At 49.8% G+C, this 13,252-nt stretch overlaps 1 protein-coding gene across 5 annotated transcripts in view; it reads left to right on the forward strand.

Annotated features, from left to right (window-relative positions):
* Positions 1-13,252, forward strand: part of ZHX2 (zinc fingers and homeoboxes 2) — a 161,942-nt gene that overhangs the window by 14,148 nt on the left and 134,542 nt on the right. For 2 of the 5 annotated variants that reach the window (XM_042924130.1, XM_042924131.1), the window contains exon 2: positions 5,409-5,712. The exons of 2 other annotated variants lie outside the window; for them this stretch is intronic. The gene's annotated coding sequence lies outside the window, so the exon portion shown is untranslated. Of the gene's footprint in view, positions 1-3,816; positions 5,713-13,252 lie in introns of those variants that run through there. One more of the 5 variants, XM_042924128.1, reaches the window with a different exon arrangement.

Consider the following 13,252-nt stretch of genomic DNA (forward strand, 5'->3'; position numbering starts at 1 on the left):
GTTGAAAATAACTGGCCATCCTGTGACAGACATGCATGAGCCTTCTGGAATAGGGGCTGAATAAATGTACATGAGTCGTCGGTTCTGATGCAGTGACCAGGAAGCCCCAGTATCCTAGTGGCTTAACAAAGCAAGGTCTATCTCTTAGTCTTTGGAAGTGTGCTGAAAGGCAGCCGGTCACCAAGGTGGCTTTCTTCGAAGCTGGGACTTAGGGATCCAGGCAGCCTTGACTTGGTGGGCACATCATTTGAAACAAGTGGCTTTCAGGCTGCTGGAGCAGAGGAAAAGAAAATTAAATGGTCACGTACGCACTCCCTAAAACTATCACCTCTCCTCACCCTGCCTAACTCTAGGATGCTGGGAAACCAGGGGGTGGGGAGAGTGGATGTGAATATGAGTGTTTGGTGAGCAGTACATATTTCTGACCTGTGAAGCCCTGGACTGGCCGTGCTATTCCAGCAAGTCATCGTTCCTCTAAGCCTGGCTGGGGATCAGGGAGTAAAGAGGATCAGCGGCAGAGCCCAGACTTGAACACAGCTTCCAGACGCTTAGTCCGGTGCCACTTTGGCTCTAAGGACAGTGCTCAGTTGTCTCTGTCAATTGGGATGTGGAGGAGCCATCCTAATGCTCAGAAAGGCCACCAAACACTAAAAATAATTGTTTGCAACATCTTTACCTTTCTTACATTTTGTAGAATACCATTGCGGTTTGGATTTACATTGAACATCCAATGCGGGGTAAAGAAAATGAACGTTAATGAGCCCACAGCTGCTGCCAAGCACTAGTGAGTAACTCTGATGGCCAGCATTTGCCTCGAGAGTGCGATGTGCCAGGCGGATTCCCAGCTCTATGTGGACAAATTTATGTACTCCACCCAGCTCCCCTAGGAGGTCCTTTACTGTTAATTTCCTCCTGAGAGAGGCCTGATTATCTGTATATAACAGATGAGGAAACTGAGGCTCAGAGAAGTCACATGGCTAGGAAGAGGCAGAGCCCAGCCTCACAGGCAGATCTAGCTGATCCTCAACCCAACACTCAATTCGTGAGGTTTGGGAGTATGTTGGGGGATGCAGGAAAGGCCAAGGATTGCGTAGCGGTGCTATTCAGGTGAGTAGTCGAATGCTTTGGGGGTATTCTGCCATGCCTGTCTATTCCGAGGTGTGCCGGAAGCGTTACGGATGCTGGACGTTTGGTTTATTCGTACAGGAAATATTCAGGAACCTACTATGCATCAGACACGCTGGTAAATACTAGAAATACTGAGGTGCTTTCAATCTGATTTATTTCTCCGTGGGACTTTCTAGATTTTCAAAAATGTCCTTGAAAGATAACTTCAGGACCTCGATCATTCCTGCCTGGGAATGATCGTGTATTTGAGTTTTGGCTTCAAGAACATGGCCTGTGGCACCTGGGCTCTGCTTGGAAAGCAAGGACCCCCTTCAGCCAATTGATCCTGTGATTGAACAGCCCAGCGTTTGTCGGTTACCAACTTCGCACTAGTTCCTGTCTCAGACGGTCAGCCAGCCAGTGATAAAGCCAACATTTGAGATCACCTAGTCCACCCCTCTGAGGTTTTATAGTAGAGGAAACCAAGGCTCTCTCTAGGTTGTGAAATACTCTAGGCCCTTTTGCTTCTTTAAAATGTTTCAGTCTCAAAGCGCATTCCAGAGCAACAGATTTTACCAGTGATTCAGGGAACCAGGGACGTGTTCCTGCCTCTACTGCGCTTCCATTCAGGAATGTTAAGGATACAGGGTTCTACCCCTCTTAGGCACTTTATACCTTTGACAGTATGCCTTTCCATTTACCCCGGGTGCCCAGGGCAGGAGCGCTGACCAGCCTCATCTCCCGCCTAGCCCCCCGATTTGAGGGGGTGATTGAGGAAGCAGTCCCTCCATCATGGAGAAGGTAAAGGACACGTACAATGTCAGATGATTAGCAGTGGAACCTGGGCTTCAACCCTGTGCTTTTTGCTTGTGCTTCACGTGTGTGTGTGTGTGTGTGTGTGTGTGTGTGTGTGTGTGTGGTTTTCTTGCTTGTTTTTCGGTATTAGAATTTTATGGCCAAGTTCTCTGACAAAAACTAATCATTTTAGACTTTCAGGGTGGGGGGGTGGAGGTGGGGGAGGTATATGTCTGGGGAAGTATGTCTATTAAATAGTTTCGGTTTTGGTGAACGTCACATTTTTTCACTCAGGGTTTAAATTGTGGAGTTTGGGTCTCCGAAAGTAATGGCATAACTCGGTTATCTCCGCGGTGAGGAGAACTTGGCTTTAGTGATCCTGGTAATCCGAGGAGGGGGCCTGCAGGGCTCCTTCTTCCTGACCGTGAGAAGTTTTCCATCCAGGTGACAGGGCTGGATCCGGGGCTGTGGGCAGCCTCCCTCATTCCGAGATTTTGGAGGAGTCCTGTCCTTCTGCCCGCCCACTAACCCTCCGCCTTTGCTTTGCACAAATGACAGGCATTTGAATTTACTTACGAGAAAAACAAAACGCTTTTGACTCCTGTAGCTCACCTGGTGGGGCAAGCGTCCGTCCGTCTTGCAGTTCAGATGCCCTTGATGACAGAGGACCCCAGCCACTATTACATCTCTTTCATCGTGGCTCCATCACATCCTGCCCTCCTCTCCCATCCTGGGTTCACATGGTAGCTGTGTGCCAGGCCTGCAACCCCTTCCGAGAGGGGCAGGAACCGTGTCCTGGACAGTACGGTGGAGCCCCAAGCTCTAGTGGCCACCCCTTGCGCAGAGTAGTTGCTCAGTAAATATTTGTGGAATTTCTGAGGCAGGCAGCACTAGTGAACCCACAGTGACCCTTATCCGGGACACAAGCTGTTGGAGATTTGGCACATGGGTCATTTGTTCTGGCAACTAATGAAACATCTTTGCACCATGTGCTATCGGCAACCCTAAATGCAGGTTAACAGCAAATGCTTGCATTAGTCATGAGGATAGCTAGTGGTCACTTCGTGCCAAGTCTTTTCCCAAGGGAGGAGAGAGCAGTGGAGGGCGGGGAGGCAGGGTGGGAGGGAGAGAGGATGGAAATCATATTAAACCACAGGAGTAAAAGAACAAAGAACACAGGTTTCCCCCGCCCAGTGAAAAACCATGTGAGAGGCTTGCCTGCAAGACTTGTAAAAACATAACAAAAACCTGCAACTGGAAGTTATATCTTGTGTAGACAGGTGCACATGCACACACATACACATACACGGGTCATACACAGGTGCACACGCACAACATACAGCTAAAACATAGTACAGCTGAAAAGTTTAATTTGTGAGTCTTTGACAGGACATAGGTATTGTGTACAACCTTAGTCGCAGAAACTACACATTGAGACTAATTGTTTTGTAAGTTCTGAGCTGTAGATACTCTGTGAATCAAGGCTTTTAATGAATGAAAAGACTGTTTGTGTAGGGTTGGTTAAAATAACAACCCATGAGAAAATTCTTAATCCTAGGTTTGCAGAAGGGGACTATTTATTCCCTAATTACCTACTTCATTGTGGGTGCCTATAATAAAATTCTCAGGTTATCTTGGGCAAAATTGGGCAAAGTGTAGTTTTTAATAAAATAATTTTTTAAGTAAACATGTTCCTGCAAATTTCCCATAATGCCCCTTTTTGTGAAATGAGTTTCATAAGTTGGGACTTGACATCTTTCCTCATGAACAGGATTTTGACACGGAGCTTCTATTCAGGGGCTCTGGAAACACAAGGGGAATGTTTTCATTTCAGAAGAGAAATCTAGAAAGTTAGGAAGCAGAAATGTTTGGCAGTGTCCTCCCATCCCCCCCCCCCCCCCAAATCACGTTTGGAGGAAGGTGACTGCCAGTTCTGGACAGTCACTGTCTTTCTGTTCAGATGAGTCCTCGTGGAACTTCCCCACGATTCTGGAACAAGTATGTGGCCTGAAAGAAATTCCATGCACAGATGGGAATCAGGAGGCCTGGAGACACCCAGCTCAGCCACCCACTGCCTGCTGACATTGAGAGGGTCGTTCTTTCCCTCTCCAGCCTCAGTTTCCCTGCTCGTAAAGTAGGGGTGACCTTACAGCCTCTGAGCCACTTCTCTAACCTGAAGTGTGCAGGGCAGGTTGTCTCTGCCCACTCCAGGTTGGCAGGACTTCTGCAGGTAGGGCCGGCTGTCAGAGGCCTGCTGCCACCCTGGCTGCCTCCGAGCGGCCAGTTGACTCAGACCTTTCTAGAAGCCTTGTACAAAAGAACTCGACTTTCCACCGAAATTGCCCGTGGAACTATGGTGACGTTTCCTTGGAAAACCCACGTGGTGTTGAGCAAGCAGGCTGCTCCGTGCAGCTGCTGACAGTCCAAACTCCCAAGGCAGTGGGTCTGCAACTGATTTACAGGGAAGCACCGAGAAGGGGCGGCTGGTGGGGGGTGGGGGTGGCTGGAGAGAGGGCTGGCAGGTTCTCAGGTCCCAGTGCCTGGCTGGAAAAGTTAACCGGCCATCTCCTCGAGGGGGACAAAGCTGGCCAGACCTGCCCTCCCACCCCTCCTCCTCTGGAATGCCGTGTTTATTTATGGCTCTGTGGATCCCTGTTTCTCTTGGGAAATCACTTCTCCCAGGGCTGGGGGAAGCTGGCAGGATGTCTCCAAAGCAGGCTCCTTCCCCCCGCCCCCAGCAGTTAGAGCTTTTGGACACCAGGGATTGGGGGTGGGAGATGCCTCAGGAGAACGGGAGGAGGTAGGCCCGCAGGTGGTGTTGGGGACTTCTGAGTGGTCAGCCTGGATTAGCACCCTCTCCTTCCCCCTTTCTGGTTCGGTTTGGAGCCTGGAAAGAGGGTGGGGACTTAAACGTGAAAGCAGCCAAGCAAAAGCAGCCGAATTTCCCTCTCCCTTCCCCCGCCCCAGCGAGCAACCCCAACATGATGCCAGGAGCAGAGGTGCGAGGGCTCTTAGGTTAGTAGGTGGTCAGAGCCAGACTTGGTGGTTTAGCCATCTGGTGTCTTTCTATTCGAGGCTGTGAGGGTGGCTCCGGGCCCACCTCACATTCCAGAGGCTTGTGCTAGAACTCACTTTCCAGCTCGACCGTCGCCTCCACGGGGAAGCCTTCCCTGAAGTGGTCTCTGCCCCTGCCCCTCCAGACCAGGGTTTCTCTGCGTCAGCACTGCTGACATTTGGGGTCAGGCAGTTGTCTGTCGTGGGGGCTGTGCCCCTTGGGGTGTGGAGAGCACCCCTGGTCCTCCTCCTCCAGATGCCAGCAGCACCTTCCCCAAAATGCCTCCAGATGCAGCCAAATGTCTCCTGGGGGGAGACTGTCCCCTCTTCCCTCCCTCCCCCTCCACTGCCAACCTTGGGGCCAAATCACATGCCCTGTTCTGTTTCCTTCACAACCCTCTTCCCTCCCTGACATGATCTTATTTTTCTCTCTTGATCCTGCTGGTGCGCAGCCCTGGCGGCCCGTTATATTCACCTGAGAAGCTTTAAAAAAATCCCGACGCCAGGCCCCACCCCAGGTGATTCCACCAGAATCTTGGGAGAGACTCCTTAAAAGCTTCCTGGCTTGGTCTGCTGGGCAGCCTGGGTCGAGAAACGTTTTGCTCTGTCCCTCTGGCGGGTAAGCCACCACGTGAGGGAGGAGCACGGCGGCCTTGACCACACCTGGGAGTCCAGAGAAGGATGCCCGGCGCACAGTAGGACTCGGCACTGAGATCCCACGAACGTGCAAACACTCCAGACAACCCATCGTCACTAGTAGGTGTTCTTTGTTCTTTCGCTATTACCATTCGTCCGCTCAACAAACATTCATCGAATGCTTGCTGTGTGCCAGCTGTGGGGGTGCTACATGCTGGGGATGCCAAGCTGAGCAAAACTGAACCCCCCGTCTTCTAGGTGCCTCCAGGCTCCTAGGAGGCAAATATGTAAAACGCGAGGTTGCCCATAGGATGCGATCGTTGCTAGACTGGCGGCGTGCAGAAGGCAGCTAGAACAGAGAACACGGAGTTCCTAAAAAGACACGAAAAGGAGCCTCGTTTCTCTTAGCGAGGTGTTTTCCTTAGTTTTGACACTTGGGTGACATCACAGCAGCTGAGCCAGCTGAGGTCCTGGGAGGCCACCTAACTTCCAATAGGAGCCACCTGCCTAACGTGGCCCCGTCTGGATTCAGACCCAGATCTGCCTTCCTCGAAGGCCCGTGTTCCTTCCAGGAGATGCTACTGTGTCCAGAGCTGAGACTGGAACACAGGACCCTGGGTTGGTTCTGGGTGCACAGCAGCCACTCGGTGCCCTCAACCAGCGCGTAGGATGCCTGCCGCTCCCACCACTAACCTGCTGTGGACCATCCATCTCCTGCCCCCGAAGAGTTTTACCCCCGAAGCCCTTTCAGTCTATGAAACCAAGAATCAGATGGTCTTCGTTTGACTCCTCAGAAGGAGACCCCAAGACAAAGATTTAAGTGAAGGTGGTTTATTTGAGAAGTATAGGAAGCTCTGGCAGGGAGCCAGGAAGGGAGCCTAGGAAGAGAAGTGGGGGGGGGGGGGGGCACAAAGTACTTTCCAGCAAGTTACCACGGTGGGCACCTGGGGCCGCAGCTCACGGGACCGCATGGCCCACCCAAGGGGTGTGACAGGCATGGGACTCACCAGTACCCACTCAGGAAGCAAAGTGGGCCCGGAAACCGGAGAGAGCCCCCAAGCAAGGAAACACAGGTGTTGGCAGTTAGAATTCTATGAGGCTCAAGTGCGTGGAAGGGGGCACGCGGTAGGGCACGGGCGGCATCTGTTCAGACCCAGAGGAGCGCTTCTCAAATATCATTTTTTTTTCAGTTGTCAGTCTCATTTTGGGGGCACCTGTTGTATACAGAGCTCCGGGCTGGGTTTGAAGGTTTGAAATAGACATTCTGTCTCAGAGGGGCTGGCAGTCACAGACAGGTGACCAGAGCACTGTCTGTGTAAGCCTCACTTCTGCAAACACTGGTGTGAAAAAGGTCCAGGTCCTCAGCCCAGCATTGGTGGCATTTCCCTGGGCAGGACGCAGCCCCCTCTCGTCATTCCCTCCCCCTGGAGCGCTCTGCTCCAGGAGTTTTGAACTGCTTGCAGCTCCTGAAAAAGCGTCTTCTTTCTCTTCTCCCTCTGGACCTAAATTTATACGTGGTAGCCCTTCTTCTTTGTTCCCAGAATAACTCCCCATCGTTTACGAGTCGGGTTAATATCTCCTCCTCCGGGAAGCCATCTCTGACTAACACTCCAATCCATGTGCCCTTGGCTGTTGTCAGGGTCACTATTCTTATTCCTATCGGAGGAGTTGTCCTAGAAGATTGTCATCACATCTTCTCTGTAAGCTTTGGGGAAGCCATGGATACATGTTTCCTTTTCACTGGGCGTTAAACTAGGCCTGGGTGTGAAAGCTAGGGCTGAATTTCAAACTTAGCTGAACAGCTTCCTAATTGTGAAACTGGGACTGGATTTCAAGCCTCAGTTTTCTAGTCCTTAGAAATGGGTACAATAATGCTTCCCTCACAAGAGTGCTGGAAGCATTAGAGAAATTCATGAAAACTGCCTAGGACACAGTACATACAGGCATCTGAGTCAGGGCCCCCGACAGAACGTGGAGTAGTCACGGGAATTAGTGAATGGACCGTTCACAGGTAGGTGCACAGGGATGAGTAGAGCCAGCAGGAAATGGGGAGGCCCTGGGTGAGCGACAGCTGCAGGGCCCGATAGAGCAAGTGGAGGGGTGGCCCCTGGAACTGGAGAGAGGCTGTCTTACGTGATAAGTACCACCTAACCTTGACTGTGCACCTGCTATGGCCACTGTTCTAAATCACTTAAGCCGCATTTATGGGGTATTCCTGTTTGTCCCATTTGATGGATAGGAAAGGTGAGGCTCAGAAAGATTCATTTTCTCTGCGTCTCGAAGTTGGGGTGGGACCTTGCTGTCCTATGACCCTCTGATCTGTGTGGTTGGTGAGCGGGAGCCATGATTGCTTCTGCTACTTTGTTGCGGTGGCTGGGCCCTAAAATGTGAGGCAACGCGGGCTCCTAGGCGGGCTCAGACGCTTTCCAGCCAACTTATTAGCTACAAATTGTAGCCATCTCACCTGGGCCCTAAATGGGCATATTTATCGAGTAATGAAATTGAAAGTCTCATCCCGTTAAGCTTCTGGTAACGTAGGACATGGTTCACTCCTAAGAGTTTTAATACTCGTGCATATTTGTTGACTCCATGAATTCTTTTTGACATTTATTCAGGATTTCCAGGCTGTATGGGAAGGAAAGCAAAACAGCATCGTCAGTGTTGTAGGTAGAAATAGAGCAATAGGGTTTTCCATTCAGATTGAAATGTTAGGCACTTGCAGGTGGCCTTTGAATTTAGATGGCAAATTTAACACTCCTGTCGGAGGCCACCCAGCCTGGTAACCACAGCCAGCATCCTGCCCAGTGGGCACCCCACAGTCAAGGTAGGGATCATGGTACCGACACACAGGGCTTAGGGCGGGCCACGTGAGGCTCCGTACTAATCACTGATGTTGGGCTTCTGCGTGCCCGGCCTCCTCCCAAGATGTTAACACAGGTTTACTCATTCAATTCCTATAACTACCTTCTAGGGTGGGGTCTATTATTAGCCCCATTTTGCAGATGAGGAAACGGAGGCACCAGGAAATGAAGTAATTTGCCCGAAGTCACCCAGGTGATGAGTGGAAGACCGCTGATTGAAATCCAGAGTCTGACTCGGGATACCTTCTCTGAACTTCAGTGTTATTGCCTCTCTGTAAGATAAGGCCCTCTTCTTTTACGAGTGAGGCTCAGAGAGGTACAGTGACTTGTCCGAAGTCACCCAGCCTTGTTAGCAGGAAAGTTCAAAAGGGTTCTTAGTGACTCCTTCGGACTCTGGACCATCCTGTCGCCTTTTTTTTTTTTTTCTTTCAGTTTTCTTACTCATCTGTAAAACGGGCTAATAATTATACCTTTAAATATTTTGAAGAGACTAATAATCATTTCTGCCCTGACTCCTTATAGATATGAGGACCACATACAGTGTATGTGGGCACCTCACGTAAACTGCAGGGTGCTAGAACAGGTTTCTTTTCATAAATTTTTTTTTCAACTTTTTTTTTTTTATTTATTTTTGGGACAGAGAGAGACAGAGCATGAACGGGGGAGGGGCAGAGAGAGAGGGAGACACAGAATCGGAAACAGGCTCCAGGCTCCGAGCCATCAGCCCAGAGCCTGACGCGGGGCTCGAACTCACGGACCGCGAGATCGTGACCTGGCTGAAGCCGGACGCTTAACCGACTGCGCCACCCAGGCGCCCCATAGAACAGGTTTCTAATAAATGACAGCACTGGCCTTGGTCAGCAGAGTTCAAAGCACATGTATTAACCCACACAGTTCATCCTTCATAATCCATAATCCGCAGCACGCCCTTTCAGGTTTGCAGCTGCAGAATCAGTTGTAGGAAGGAGAGTACCTTGTCAGGATATGGAAGCTAGTGAGGGCGCTTTCTAAGATTTGAACCTGACCAGTCTGGGTCGGAGCTCCTTACCAGCAGCTATGTTATTTTTTTTTTTAATTATTTTATTTTAGAGGCTGCACACGTGAGCAGGGGAGAGGGGCAGAGGGAGAGAGAGAGAAAGAGAAGAGAATCTTCACGCTGAGCGTGGAGCCCGATGGCTTGACCCCACAACCCTGGGCTCATCACCTGAGCGGAAACCCAGAGTTGGATGTTCAAACGACTGAGCCACCCGTGCGCCCCCACCCCCAGCAGCTATATTATTAACAAATCTTGTCAATGTTAGATTTTGCACCTCACACACATTTTCTCAAGCACTAGCTACAGCCACAAAATAAAGGAAAATCATTTCTTTATAAAACCCTGAATCTGGGAGGGACTGGTCTTTTTTTTTTTTTTTTTTTTTTTGCAACATCCTAACAGAGATGATGACAAATGCCCTCTGTACCACCTTTCAGCTTGAGGAAGCTTCTAGAGGGAAATAAGGGCCTCAGAGACCCGCCCTCTGAAGTCCTATTAGCAGTTGTATCACAGCAGAAGGGGCAGAGACGGCTGAAGTGGCTAGAGGAGGAAGAACCCAAAGAAACTAGAAAGAAGAGCTGAAAACAAACCTCCCAGGGGCAAAGAGAGCTCATTTATGCGCGATCCCATGGTGTTACTTACTTATGTCCGCTGGAAGTGATTTTAGACCTTAGGTAACCTCACAAGCCATCGGGGGCACATGTGCCTGATGTGACCTGAGCCACATCCTTTACTAGGTAAGCTCCAGACAGGCTGGCTGTGGGGTGTGAAGTTTAAGAGCAGGACCAAGGGGTGCCTGGGTGGCTCAGTTGGTTAAGTGTCCAACTTCGACTCAGGTCATGATCTCGTGGTTTGTGAGTTCCAGCCCCGCGTCAGGCTCTGTGCTGACAGCTCAGAGCCTGGAACCTGCTTTGGATTCTGTGTCTCCCTCTCTCTCTGCCCCTCCCCCACTAGCACTCTGTCTGTCTGTCTCTTTCTCTCTCTCTCAAAAATAAACATTAAAAAAAAAAAATAGCAGGACCAAGAGTGAGGCAGACCTGAGTTTGAATCATGACTCCACCCTTTTCCAGCCGTGTGACCCGAGGCCACAGTGTGCCACCATTTCATCATCTGTAAAGAGAGGTAATCACTGTCTACATAATACAATATTTTTGCAGATTAGAGGAAATCCTATACTTGGAGAAGTGGCTGCCAAAAGAACTAGAAGTTTCTAACTAGAGTTAGAAAAGGTTGCCTCTGGGGACTATGTTGGAGGGGGTTAACTTTTATCATAAGCTGGTGGTTTTCATTATAAGCCTCTGTAGTATTTCATTTCTTAATTATGAGCATGTATTTCTTTGCTAAAGATGGTTTTAAGGCATTTTATGAGGGGCGCCTCGGTGGCTTAGTTGGTTAAGCGTCCAACTCTTGAATTCAGCTCGGGTCATGATCTCAGTATCCTGAGATTGAGCCCTGTGTTGGGCTCTGCGCTGACAGCATGGAGCCTGCTTGGGATTCTCTCTCTCCGTCTCTCTCTGCCCCTCCCCTGCTCAGTTGCTCTCTCTCTCCCATGCTCTCTCTCTCTCCCAAATAAATAAGTAAACTTAAGAAAGATAAAGCATTTTACAAGATCGTGTAAACCCAGCACTGTGCAAAATGCTTGGCAAATAGTAAGAGTTTAATAAATGCAGGCTGTTTTTCTGGATTCCGTAAATGACTTGCTGTCACTATTTCCTGAATGCTTCAGGAACGCAGTCTGGGGTTGCTGTTTCAGCCTAGAGCAGCCGAGTGCTCCAGAATTACAACAGGCAAGTGGTTTGGACAGATCTCTTCTTGCCAAATGAATCATTTTGCTTCCTGATTCTAATGCCATCTCCCCTCCCTGCCACCAACGTGCTGGAGAAGGCAGACAGTGCCTCACTACAGGTCTCCCCTCACCCCTGGATTCAGCTAGTGGTGGACCTAGCTTCCTTAAATCTCCAGGTTCCCTGGAGTCTTTGGCCAGGGCTGTGAGAGGGAAGAACGGTGGTCGGTAGAATCCAGCATGGACTCACCGAGATCAGAGTGAAGCAGATTCGCTTCATTTCTTCAAAAATGGCTTTTGAGCTAGTAGATGAGGAAAACGCCCCAAGTCAGGCATCTCTGGTATTAATCAAGGTGTTTGAGAAAGCCACTCATGCGTTCTTTGGAAACATGATGGAGAAATGTTGGATGATGCCATTGGATAAGTTTGCAGGTTAAATGACCGCACCAAAGGGTATTGACAGATCTGAGTAGAATTGTCCGGACTGAGGTTCCTGGTGGCGAGTCTGGCTCTCTGGGCTCACCCCTATTCTAACCTAAATGCTAGCCCTAGGAGTCATCCAATGTGTGGCCTTTGGAACTCACACTGCTTCTTACAAGCTACAGTGATACGTGAAGGTGCTTCACTTCTGAAAACCTCAGTTTCCTCATCTGTAAAATGGGGGATAGTAACACCTGCCTCATCGGTTTGTTTAAGGGACAAGGCAAGGAGAATGCCTCGTGCCATGCCCGAGACCTTGCAGACCTTCGGGCAATGGTTACTTGCATTTCACTGTGGTCAGAAATAACACGAAGGTGGGAGTATTAGTGGGTTTATTGGATGACAAGCACAGCCATTTAGAAGATCTCAAGAAGAATGAGCCAAATCTAGTGACTTGAAGAACAGCATCAAGTCCCACCAGAGAGCGGGAGACAGAACCCTGAGGCACCGCAGATCCTGGGTGGGAAAGGCTGTATGGGCTGCAGGTCCCGGAAGGACTAGCGGTGTGAAGAGGGATGTGGAGATAGTTTTTAGCAGCATTGGGAACAGTGTGTGTCCAGAGCGAGCCAGTCACAAGCCTCCTCACAGAATTGTGCTCAGCAGTTTGCAGTATTGTGTGCAAAGTGGGACATTCTCAAACTAATACGTGGAAGGAGAGCGACTAGGATCGAAAACAGTCTGGAAACAAAGAACGTAAGGCTTCACTCGTTAAAATTTGGAATATTTAGTTGAAGTTTTAGGGGTCAGTAAATGGCACAGTGCTGTTGCTTGACCAGGTTCAAGACCAATCAGGAGAGATACAAGTGGGGCACCTGGGTGGCTCAGTCGGTTGAGTGTCCGACTTCCGCTCAGGTCATGATCTCATGGTTCATGGGTTCAAGCCCCGTTTCAGGCTCTGTGCTGACAGCCCAGGACCTGGAGCCTGTTTCAGATTCTGTGTCTCCCTCTCTCTCTACCCCTCCCCAGCTAGTTCTCTGTCTCTCTCTCAAAAAAAAGTAAACATTAAAAAAAAAATTGTTTTTAATGTCCACTTTGTTCCTTACAGAGCCAGGCTAGTGAGCATGACTTACGTACATCTGTTGGCTAGAAGGTCTTTCTAACGCCCCCTGTCCTGCACCCCACCCCACACAGAACCCAAGGAGGGAACTGTGAGCCTGCAAAGCAGACTCACTCACTTAGAGCATTGCTCTGTCTGATGGCAGAGCCAGAACAGGCAAAGAAATTGCATCTGTGAAGTTTGCAGCTTAACTTCATTGAATCAAGAAATGGACCAGTGACTCATCCGCCAGCGAGATGCTTTACTCCACTTCTAGGCAAACGTGGGTGACAGGGATGGAAACAGGTCCAGGGTGACTCAGTAAGGATCCTTCCTCATGGAAAGAAGGCAGGGGAGGAGTAAGAATCTCCCCCTAACATTTAGGAAGGCTGCCCCAAATTCAGTAAGCACCTTCTTGCTGTACAAAGTGCTCTTCATTCATTCATTCATTCATTCAGTAAATA

This window comes from Panthera leo, chromosome F2 (assembly GCF_018350215.1).
Source record: "Panthera leo isolate Ple1 chromosome F2, P.leo_Ple1_pat1.1, whole genome shotgun sequence".
Taxonomy (NCBI): domain Eukaryota; kingdom Metazoa; phylum Chordata; class Mammalia; order Carnivora; family Felidae; genus Panthera; species Panthera leo.